Below are 13,142 nucleotides of genomic sequence, written 5' to 3' on the forward strand. Positions count from 1 at the left end.
ACCCAGCTATAAACTAGCATCTCTGTCGTCAATGCACATCTGTAGCTACTCTGATTCTTGTACTGTTGCATCTGACAGCAGTAAAAGTGATTGTGACTGGACAGGAGATTTGCAACAGGTAATTTAATTGGGTGCCCATAACTGCCTGAATAGCTAGGACAGGATCAGTGTATCGGCACAGACAGCTCTTTGTAATCTGGTTTATCCACACTTATCTTCTGAGCGACTCCAGAGAGACCAGCCTCTCATGGACACCCACTTCCCCAGAAAAGTGGGTGTCTGGTGGCTCATTGACATGATTTGTAGAGAATTTCATCAACGATGCATCGCCCCCCACTTCACAATGCCGTGAAGGGAGGCACTGTGCAGCGGGGTATGGGCATAATGATGTGATTTATGGCATCACAACCCTTGGCCTCTCCTGCGTTATCTTCTGGGCATCATGGGTAAAAAGTTGACAAGAATTGTTATTTAGCTGTAGTTATTTAGGTGATTGCTCAACATGAGGCGCTAGCCGTACTTGCTGAAGACAGAGTTGTCCAAAAGTAGACAACCGTGTTAATATTACACTGTACATTGAATTAAGAGGGAGTAACAGTGTATATAAATTTGGTATATGATATAGGAGTTTCAAAAGTGTTATTTTATACAGTGTTATAGTGTTAAGTGTTATAGTTCTTATTATTTTAAATTTACATAAAGAATATGCTACTTTGAGTAGTAGCTTTCAAATACACCTTATTTTAATAAATCTGTTATTGTTAATAGATCTCTTCCCCCTTGCAGCAGGCAGCGCCCCCCCCCCCCTCTTCCCCCCCATACCTGGTACTGTCAGGGCCATGTTTCTGGCGATGTCTTAGGAAAGATGGCACATGGGCAGCAGATAACAAAGGTTCTGGCACAATGCCATAGTCTTTGCTGTCTCCTGTGCAGGCAACATCTTTTTGAAGACATTGTCTGATAAATAACACCAACGGCAGCTGGTGTAGGTTGTGAGGCTGCCGCACGGCACAGTGTAAGTCTGTTCTAGGTGCATGGTGCAGACCCTACCCCCATGCATCCAGTGTCGGACAGGGGTATGAAGGGCCCACTGGGGGAATGAAGTGGTAGGGGCCTATGCTTATGGGGTGTGACTAGGCTCCAAAGGGGCTGTGACCAGCCACCACAGGAGCTTGGATGACCATTAAAGAGTGCATGGGCTGGGTCCCTTTATAAATATATATAGTAAATACTGTTTTACATGATAATGTACCAAATTGATAACTACAATGCATTGTAGGGAATACACCATAATCCTGGAAATGCAGTATAATGTAACATATCAACAGTTTGGAACCAGCCCCTAGAAGAGGGGGGTGGACCCTCAGGCAGTGGGGCCCACCAGGGATTTCCCCTGTATCCCTGTGGGCCGGTCCAACCCTGCCTGCACCCATTATAGATCAGCCACTCTCATGGAGTTTATTTATTAGGTGTGATTTTTGTGTCAGCATTTAAAGCAGCAATTTATTTTTTTTTAAAGTATATCCTGCACAAACATCACTGAAAATAAAAGATTTTGAAAAGTCACACCTTGTTAAATAAACCCCATTATGTTAAATTAAGCAAACCCACATTTCTTCTTCAGGGTCCACAGGGGAGACAATGGGGTGTAGGTGGAACTTGGAGAACCGGACACCAACAGCAAAGCTTTTCAATCCCAGGATGCTCTGATCCTTCCCCCTATACCCTGCCCACAGCCTGAGGGCAACTCGGTTTAGTTGGTGTCAGACAGGCGCTGGTTCACCGTTTTAACAGTGGGGCTGCTATTAAGCAGCCCAAGCTTATTTTTATGATTTGATCATTTATTTTACTGCTGAGCATTAGCACAAAACAGTCCTTTGGATGACTGCACTGCTGCTCCATCACCCCTCCACGGCTTCGTGACACCAGCCCTCGGCTAGGTACTCCCGGTGGGGCTCTGAGGGGGACCTAGCTAGCAAGACTCCCTGGACCCCAGCCTGTAGCCGAGACTCAACTGGACAGGTATGGCGGATCCCCGCTTGCGAGGACCGCGTCTATTGCATAGTCTTGCCTCCGATCTTGGGAGACAGACCGGTTTCGCTGATGTGGACACCGGTTCGTCTGGGACTAGACTAGACCACCAGAGCAATACAAACACTGGCGCAGGGCACGATTTAAGGCCAGGGGACCCGGTGGTTAATGTCAGCATAGAGGATACGGTGCTCTCCCTGCATCCCCTCCTCCAGCTCAGGGTGCCATTCCACTGCGGTCTTTCTGCTCCCTGAGCTGCACCTCCCTCATCTTCTGCCCCCTCTGAGACTCACGGCAGCCATTTTTTGCATCAGGTCTCTGGGAATGCTGGGTCCAGTCTCCTTGTATACCTCTCCCAAGGGCCAGGTTTGTACAGCGCTATATCCTACCAACCACTGCTGTTTGTGTAGTTGATTTTAGTGCCCACTGCAGTTATATTGTATATTCTGCATTTGTATGTGACTTGTGCTAGAGCTGCTGTATGTTTGTTTTTTCTTTTTTTTTTTCTTTTTTCCCTATTACTGTCAGCTTATACCTTTCCCTTTATTCTACTATAACCCTGGCATACTTAGGTATAGGGGGTTAATTGTACCGCACATCTCCTTATATTTGTGAGGGCTATCACATACTATTGCTGTTGCGCAATACACTGTGCCATATTGCACATACATCTGAGTTGCTCACTGCACTGTGAATTTCAAAAAAAGTATGGATTCGTAGAGAATCCAGACAGAAGACTCTATACTGGTGCACTCATTTAGCTCAATGAATAGTTTAAAACATAACGTTTATTGATATCTGAAATGGTATAAAAAGGAATTACAAAAACATAACAAAGAATTGACAATGGATGTGATAGGAAGTGAACAAATCAATCTTAGGTTTATTAACCTAGATAGAATAGGCGAAATATAGAAAAACATAAGACATACAATACAACATGAAACATATACTGTTGACAAAAAACATCAAGTCAGTATATGTTATTAATGGTATTCAAAAGGATGTTGGATTGGCAGTGTACTTTATTGTTTTCCAATCAGGGTAATGGTAGGGTAGCAAAGCTACAGTAAAGTGGGGGCTGAAGATTCCACAACCAGGCTCTGCTGCTCAGTCTCATACTCATACGTAAAGGAGAAGGAGTGAGAGATCTGCTGGTGTAGTAGTCCCAAGAAAAATAGTCAAGAAGAGGTTCACGTCGTCAACCCCAGTTTCTGCTGTTGGTAGTCATACCCTTAGGAATTGGACAATCAATGAGAGAACTATAGGGTTGGTATGAGAACCACTTGGAATGAAAGTATTAATGAAGATAAATGACTTCAATAAATTATCACAAAAACATCACACGCATCACTGGTGTACATTGAACGACCATCATCCTTTCTTGATGAACATTACCGTCAGCGCAGTTTGAACATCATATAACTTTCCACATATAAATCCAATATTAGGAGAAGCAGCTGAATATTCTTAGCCAAATTTAGTATAGTTCAATTAGTGATAACAAGATAAACGCAATAAAGTGCCATTAGAAATCAAGGATGATCACATATTGTTCACGTAATACCATTCATGTAGTATGTAACATACTGGCAACAAAAACATTCTTTGCTCAGATATCCTGATTATGTTTGAGTAGTTTAGTCAGTTGATAGAACACAAATACCTTACAAGAGATATACTGGCAAATGGACTACTTGATACGCAATCTTGGTATGTCAGATGAAGCATACAATAGTAAAGGAAAAATCTAATTATAACAGTACGTATAATACGGTGGTGAAAATCCTTGGTCACCTAAAGATTCAATAATTACATAAGGTGTTATCAAATGTGATCAGCACATAGAAAATAGAGACCATATAATGTTATGTAAGCCAAGATGAGGAGGTTAAAATAGTCAATTAAGAAATCTTGGACTATTCTTAGTAGAAAATCTTAATTGCTCTACAATGGTACTTGTATAGAAGAATCAATTCCCCACTTTAAGGATTGGTGAAAAAATATATAATAAACCTGATACAGGAAATTGGGTTCATCAAAAGAATTATAAATTAACAGTGCATTACTTGGTAATTCAAAGAGTAACCCTATAAAACCGAGTTTAGCACGCAGTGCATATCTGTGATGGAAGGAGGAATACTATTCATCATACTGCATGCTAGCCGGTATTGCAATAGAAACTAATTGTTATAAGTACACTGCAAGAGAGTACATGACCTGATGTGTAGTGTCCTGTGCTGCGCAGTCACAGGATCACCCTGGAACTGTACCGACGCGCGTTTCGCCTCGTGGGCTTGGTCACGGGGGAACCAGCTGGAGCTGGTTCACTTCCTATCACATCCATTGTCAATTCTTTGTTATGTTTTTGTAAGTCCTTTTTATACCATTTCAGATATCAATAAACATTATGTTTTAAACTATTAATTGCGCTAAATGAGTGCACCAGTATAGAGTCTTCTGTCTGGATTCTCTACTAATCCATACTTTTTTTTTAATTCCTAGTCCTACTCTAGGTGGCACCACCACCACCATTTAATTTATTTGATAATTTAATACTGATATTGATATTAATGGTGGCTATAGCATCCCCTTATATTAATTGTTCTTTGATTTCAACTAAAAGATCAGTGCGGTGAAGTTACCCTTTTCACTGTGTCAGATTGTGTGTTACATTATGTCTGGCAGAGGCAAGAATAACAAGCAACCTGCTGGTCCCACTGTGGTGTCTTGTAAGTCCTGCTCAGCAGGCTTAGCTTCAGAGGACCTCATTCAGGATGGTCTTTGTGCATCTTGTGATAATGCCCCGGGCCCATCAGCCCTCGTGTCCTCTTTCCAGGACCCATGCTGGGCTACTTTTTCACAGTGCTGGCAAAAATTGCGGACCACCTAACGGTCCCTGTGTTAGCTCCCCCTATGGGATGGCCACAGCAGGTACTTTTTACCTCAGTGCAGAGTCTGGTGGATACCACTACAGCCTTTCAACAAAAGCTGCAAAAGGAGAGACCCTTACCTAGTAAACCTGCTAAGCGTGCTGTGTTATCTTCCCAGTCCACCCAGCTATCATATTCTGAATTATCATCTGGGGAGGTAGAAAATGCAGACCTATCTCACTCTGACTCCCTCTCAGGAGACAAGGAACCCTCCTCTAAATTGAATATACCTTCACTTGTGAGAGCTGTAAAATCTATTCTTCAAGTAGAAGAGACAGAACCTGATCCTAAGGCAAAAGAGACAGTATTTAAGCGACAAAGGGTAGTTTTACCAGAGTTTCCTCACTCTGATCAGCTATCTGATCATATGAGTGAGGCATGGAATATGCCCAGTAAAAGATTTCAGCTTCCTAAACATTTAAGTTCCTTTTATCCTCTTCCCGCTACTGATTGCACTAAATGGGAAGTTCCCCCTGCAGTGGATTCCCACGTGACCAGTCTGGTCAAGAATGCTACCTTACCTATCGATACTGCAAGCTCCTTGAAGGAGACTACGGATAGTAGGATGGATGCTTGTCTAAAATCTATATTCTCTCTTACAGGAGCTATTACTCATCCTGCTAGGGCTACAGCCTGGGTGGCAAAAGCCATTAAGAGTTGGGCAGAGGCCCTAGAAGAGACATTTCCCTCTGATGCTTCGAGGGAACAGCTCTCCTACATATCTCACATTAGTGATGCAGCCTCCTATTTAGGTGAAGCAGCTATGGATACAGCTCTCCTAGCTTCCGGCATCTGCCACTTCTGTAGTAACCCGCCGTATTGTTTGGCTCCGTTCATGGAAGGCAGTTTCGGACTTTAAAAAGGCATTAGAGTCTCTGCCTTATTCTGGGGATATCCTGTTTGGCCCAGAATTAGACAAAATTGTGACTACCTTGGCAGCTTCCAAGACGGCATTACTACCCACTAATGCGAAGCCTCGGATGTCAGCCTTTCGGTCCTTTCATCCTCAAGGAAAAGCTAAAGGTCAGTCCTTTCCAAGGCATCAGGCATCAAGCTACTAGACGTCCACCTACCAAATCTGAGGACAAGCCTTCAGCCTGCCTCCCTGGGGGCTCCCAGGGTGGGAGGCCAACTTCTTCAATTCACTCAGTTTTGGCGTCAGACCACATCAGATGCCTGGGTAAGAAAATTGGTCTCCCACGGATATGCCCTCTCCTTCCTGAGGTGACCCCCCAGCAGTTCTTTTACACAGGTCCCCCATCGGACCCAAGCAAGGCCCTGCTGCTCCAAAAGGCCATTCAGTCCTTACTGCTCTCAGAAGTAATAATTCTGGTCCCCTCCTCACAGTGAGGGAATGGCTATTATTCTACCCTTTTCTTGGTTCAGAAGCCCAACGGGTCTCATCAGCCTATCCTCAACCTTAAGTCTCTGAACAAGTTTATCAGGGTGCCCAGGTTCTGGAAACCCTCCACTCTATTATCCTGGCTATGGAGCCTGGGGATGTTATGGTGTCTCTGGACATTCAGGACATTTACCTACATGTACCTTCTCCACAATATCTCTGGTTTGCTATACAGCAACATTACCAATTTCAGGCTCTGCCTTTTGGCCTTTCAACAACTCCTCGGGTCTTTACCAAGATCATGGCAGTTATGGCAGCCTATCTTCGTTGTCAAGGGATCCTACTGTTCCCATACTTAGATGACCTCTTCCTGTTGGCAGCTCCCCATAAACTCTTCTCCGCCATCTACAGGTAACCATTGCCTTTCTACAAACGCACGGTTGGCTGATCAACTGGATAAAGTCTTCCTTGACACCTTCTCAAAGAATGGGAGCCCTCCTGGTGCTCAGGTTCAGAGAATCTCCCTAACAGCAGACAAAATCTCGGTATTACAACACCAGGTGTGTAGACTACTACACAGTCACCAAGTGTCAATTCACTCTGCAAAGCAGACCCTGGGATCCATGGTGTCCACCTTCAACATGGTGGAGTTTGCTCAGCTTCATTCCCAGCCCCTACAGCACCTGATCCTCTCCAGGTGGAACGGGCTGCCCCATCTGCTCAGATCCCAGATGATGGGCCTCTCCCCAGAGGTTCGCCTGTCCCTAGCCTGGTGGCTATAGATGGCACACTTAGACAAGGGATGTCCCTTTTGGATCCCAGACTGAGCACTCCTCACCGTGGACACAAGCCTCCGTTGATGGGGCGCAGTGACCAGCCAGCACTCCTTCCAAGGCCACTAGACTCCAGCCGAGGCGGTCTTACCAATCAACGTCCTGGAACTCCAAGCCATCTACAGAACTCTCACTCTGGCTGAGGATATTCTTCAGGGCAGGCCAGTACAAGTACAGTCAGACAACGCCACCGCAGTGGACTACCTCAATCCCCAAGAAAGCACTCGAAGTCGGACATCAATGGCAGAAGTGTCCCGCATTCTCACATGGAATGAACGCCATCTCCCAGCCATCTCTGCAGCGTTCATCCCAGGAATTCTCAATTGGGAAGTGGATTTTGTCAGCTGTCACGGCGTGCATGCAGGAGAGTGGTCTCTACATCCATAAGTCTTTCAACTCCTGGTGGACAAATGGGGTCTACCAGATGTGGACCCCTTGGACTCAAGACACAATCAAAAACTTCCAGTGTTTTTAGCCAGGACAAGGGATCCCAACGCAGCCTTCGTGGACGCATTATCTGCGAGGTGGACCTTCCATTTGGCGTACCTCTTCCCTCCAATATCCCTTCTTCCTCGGGTTCTTCGTAAGTTCAAACAGGAAGGGGGCAAAGTCCTGTTGGTAGCTACGGCTTGGCCCAGATGCCATTTGTACTCTGATCTTCAAAGTCTCTCCATAGACGCTCCTCTTCAACTTCGACCAGACCTGTTGTCTCAGGTTCCCTGTCTACATCCGGACCTGGCCCATCTGTCTTTAACAGCTTGGCTCTTGAGACATCCCTCCTAAGGGCTAAGGGACTTTCTAGCTCTGTGGTCCAGACCATGCTCAGACCACATAAACCGGCCTCGCCAGAATTTATCACCGAATATGGCATACATATTTCCAGTGTTGTGCTCCTAGAAACTATGATCCTCAAGTTTTTAAGGTTTCTAGAATACTTGCCTTTCTTCAGGCTGGATTGGATCTTGGACTCTGACTGGCATCTCTGAAATTGCACGTCTCCACTCTGTCCATCTGGTTCCAGTGCAGAATTGCTCCTCTACCGGATGTTCACACAAAACTGAGTTGCCCTCAGGCTGTGGGCGGGGTATAGGGGAAAGGTCCCGAGCATCCTGGGATTGAAAGCTTTTGCTGTTGGTGTCGGTTCTCCAGGTCCCACCTACACCCCATTGTCTCCGCTGTGGTCCCTATGGATTTCAAAGAAGGAGAGTTAACAAGGGTAAGTTTTGCCATAACTCTCCTTTTATCCTCTTCTTATCGCTAGAATCTTTTTCATTTTTGTTCTGTTATTTTCAAAATATCATTCAGCTGTTAACTGCTGCACAGTGGGGTGGTGTATGCATAATTTTTCAATGCTACCTACATTTAACGCTTTCTTGTGCTATAACTGGCAGGGCTGCCAAGAGGTACAATTATCTGCTCTTTATCATTATTCAATGCTCTTTTCATTACTTATATTCTCTTCAACGTCATAACATTTTTATAATCCATGTGCTCATTAGTGTGATATATTCCTATCCCATCATTCTAATCTAGATTCTTACTATCTAAAGGCTGATGTCTAATGTCTAGCGACCTTGTTAGTGATGCCGATGCCAGGGGCGAGAGCATGGCCCCCGCTAACAATGTCGCCCGTCAGACCTGCGATGTCGCTGATTATGCGTGGTAGTGCGCATCGTCTGTAACATTAAGGGTACACACTAAACGATGCTGCCCACATGTCGTCCGATCCGGCTGGATTGGACGACATATCGTCTAGTGTACCCGGCATAACACTTGCATCTTAGCACTATAATACTTATTCCTAAGCACATCTCGCCACCGGTTACCTCCCACCTCCATCTGCTACCTTAGAGTAGGCTGTGTGTAGGGCCTCAGCAAAAAGTTTGTTGGTATAATCATGTGAACCAATAGGAAATGATTTGTCCACACAGTTTTTTACCCACCCACAGTCCTGCTTAGCTGCGGCGATGGTGCTAGAGACCCATCACCGCCCACCATCCCTGCCGCCCCATCCATCACCTCTGATCACTAGTTCCTCTCTCTTGGTTCCAGAGTCTCTCTTTTGGAAATCAGGCACACTCAAACACCTGCAGCATTTTAATAGTTCACATAATAGTTGTGTCACTTGGCAAAGAGTATTAAAGGATACAAGATTCAAACTAGCATAATATGAAATTTAGCCCATAAGACGAGCTCTCTAATTTTGAGACAGTTACATCCAACCTTGGTTTTTTTTTACTGTACAATTGAGTCACACTTTAACACTTGGGCCCTACAAAGGTTCACTCACCGGTTACTACATACATATGGTCCTTATCTATTAGTTTTAATGGACGGTCATTGTACATTTATTTTTCATTAAAAAGGTCATTAATACGACACACATTTCTGCATATATAAAATATAAAAATAGTTGATATGTTTTGAATTTCGAGTAAGATATAATTTGATAAAAAGTTTTTAAATATATCTTTTGATGGTATTTTACATGCAGTCAAGATTTATATGATATCTGTACATTACTGCATACATATGTTGTGTATTTATACCTGTCCCATTGACTTGTCTTTATTATTATCTTTCCATCAGGATTTTATCTGGTCTTCAAGATACCTTACATACAATGGGGATCATATACAGTTGTACACATTTGTGCCTTGAACGTAACCCGGAGGAGACTCATGGATACGTTCTCACAATGTATCAAGCTGTACATTACTAGCATGTGCGCCAGGTTTATGTCAGGAGTTACAAGTGTGTATACTTACACACCATGATAGCATAAAGACTTGGGTGTATCTACTGTAGAGTGGTTGTAAGGGGTGCCATTGCTATAGGGCCCAAAAGCTTATTTCCTGTTAAGAAATTGGGACCAGCCCAATAAACGCTGGGGGATAAACTCTGGGATTAGGACTGTCCTAGAAAGGGACAATGTGCAGAAATTAAGAAGATCTTCACTCAAAATGGAATGTGCTGCATTAGGAAGTATCCCTCTCAGGTACTGTAGGAGCTGGTTGGTCCCCGCCCCCTGTGTGACATCATATGAACTAGGACACTATTACTGTATGGTGCTTTAAATAAACTAGGGCAATATTATGGGGCATAAAGTGAACATCCACAACATGTAGAGAGGTGTCTTTCTAGAAGCATTTGGGAGGGGCCCCTCCAAAATGTTGCTACGGGGCCGAAAAAGTTCTGGCTATGCCCCTGATTAGAGATGTGGCTTGACAGTGTTAGTAGTAAATGAAAAATCACATGAACCGATTTATACATAATCTAATCTTGTGGTTTTATCTAATAAGTGTAATATACGGAAGAGTGTTAGCAGTTTATTAAATAAATGTGAAGATCACATCTATCATGTAAGATATAATTGAATACAAGTACCTATTATATAGCAGCCACAGTAATGATTTAAGTACTATCAGCTAGAGAGGGCAATTTGTAATCTGTCAGTCAGAAGTGGCCAGCTAGTGCTGCTTCTTGTCATCACCTCTTATTGCACCAGCACCCATTTGATATATGCCTCCTAACAGGTGTATTGCATCCAGGTCTAATTCAGAGGAACGTACATGAGCATGCGTACACTGCCTACACTAAACTTATGTTATATATTATATAATGCAGTAGAAATGGGAGACCGGTTGGGATTCAGAAGGGATGGTGTGAGGTACTGCGTTAGATCATTCAAATTGCAGGCAGCATTAAGTACAGATTGACACTGCCATTGGTATTCAGGGGCCTATTCATTAACCGATAAATGGCCCGGTAACCATGAGGAAACACTAGTGTCTGCATATTTAGGTTACCGGTCTATTCATCATCAGGGGTCCCAAATGGACCGTCTGATATTCAGCAAACTCCGAAAACTGAAAGTTTTCGGCGTTTGCTGCCAAGAACTAGCGCCATCTTCAGACGGCACTTGTTCTCGGATCACCGCTCCTTCCTATGGAAAGGAGTTCCAGGGATGCGAAGAGGGATCCGAGCAGCTCCCTCCGCCGCCTCCTCACTATCTCCCTGCACAGAAGTAGCTGCGATACTAACCGAGGGGACATCTGCTTTTCGGAGCAGCTGTCCCTGCACCGGAGCAATGATGAATTGCTCCGGTGTCACATTTCCCCCGCTGCGAGTTGGATACTTAAGTATCCCTCGCAGCGAGTTCAATACTTCATCATCAGAGGCTATTTGGCCTCCGATGATGAATAGGTCTCTTAATCTTAAAACAGTTTGATTTGAACGCTATCATATAGCAAAGTGGAACGGAACAGGCGATAGAATATGGAGGAGGTAGAGGGAAGGAGAGTGTGAGAGCCGTGGTGCACTCATAAAAATATTAAGTCACTGTAGAGGTGCGAGAGAACTCATAGTATATCCAGATACTAGGACATTTAGATAGTATGCTCATTCTATTTTCTTGGCGGTAATTTTGCTATATTCTATCAATGACTATTCCAAGCAGATGGAACTTTTCCAATTGGCTGCAGCTGTAAAACAGTGCATCAAATGTGCCTAACAAGTTTCTCTCTATGGTTTGGTACATGCAGGATATCACTCATTAGTAGGATATAGGATGTGCAGAAGGGGATGCGGTCAATATCCCGACCACGGGGATTCCGGCAGAGGGTTGGGGTTAGGCACTAATGGGGAAGGGTTAGGTTTATAGTGCACTGAGGGCCAGTTTAGGTTTAGGCACTAGGGGGGGGGGGTTTAGGATGCCTACAGACAGGTGGGTTAAAATGCCTACAGACAGAGGTGCCGCCTATTAAAGGTGTTTGTATTTATTGTATGTATTGGCTGCATTTTCTCTAATTTGAATACATTTTTTATAGGTCAAGATCTCACCTATGTACTCTTTCCTTTTATATTCATGATATCCGTCATAAGTGTAAAAGCAATCAAAATGCGTAAAATTCTGTGTTGACCGAACATGAATGTGCACAGTTCCAGACTATGTGCAGTGTAAACACACAAGATACATCAAATTAGTACCAGTCTCGATAGTTTCTGGCTAGAGCTGACATGTGTTGGCATTCTGTTTAGGTTTCCTTGAGAGAGGCTACTGCCGGTTCCACCATGGGCCTAGACCTAGACTGTTTGTGCACTCATGCTGTCCTTTTGGACTCCTACATTACCCTATTACTTGGTCCTGATCTGCTCTGGATATTACATTATTTGACTTTATTCCGAGTTTCCCAATAACACGTCAGCAGGAAACCGTTATATAGTTTGTACATATTAACTCTACAGGATGAAGTTATGAGACCGGCAGCCGCATGGCCGCCGGTCTCAATCCCGACAGCGTAATCCCGGCAAGGGATTTAACATAGGCGTCGAAATACCGACGCCTATGTTAATCCCGACACCGGAATGCCGAGGATGCCGGACCGATCATACACTTAGCCCAGGGATGGGCGGGTTAGGTTTAAGGACCCCCAGGGGGACTTAGGGTTAGGCACCCTCCTGGTTTAGGCTAGGGGAAGGGGGGGTTAGGGTTAGGCACTAGAGGGGGGAAGGTTAGGGTTAGGTACCCCCCCGGGTGGGTTAGGGTGTGGGGAGGGGGGGTTAGGTATAGGCACCCATGGGGGAAAGGTTAGGGTTAGGCACTAGGGGGGGAGGTTAGGGTACTTACCTCGAGGTGTCGGAATTTCAAACCGCCGGGCTGTCGCTGTCAGTATTTGGTCCAGCGGCTAAACAGCCGTCGGCATTACATACAGATTCCAACTGAATTAGTATCTGAACGCACTTAAATTTATATTTTCTTTATTTTGTCAATTGTGGTAGAAGATCTTACAATAACATTAGACTCATCCTTCATTGGCGGAACATGCAAGTGGTGATCCCAGGTGCAAATATATGCTTTGGGTCCCCCTTCTTCCACCCCACAGGGAGAGGAAGTGGATGATGGGGTGAGGCAGAGGGTGTCTGGGCAGGCAGTGGTTGATAGGGAGAAACGATGAGTGTTTAATGTGTGCTACCTGTCCCCTTTAATGTTTAATGTGTGCT

Source organism: Taudactylus pleione, unplaced genomic scaffold, assembly GCF_031769625.1.
Source record: "Taudactylus pleione unplaced genomic scaffold, aTauple2 ptg000642l, whole genome shotgun sequence".
Taxonomy (NCBI): Eukaryota; Metazoa; Chordata; class Amphibia; order Anura; family Myobatrachidae; genus Taudactylus; species Taudactylus pleione.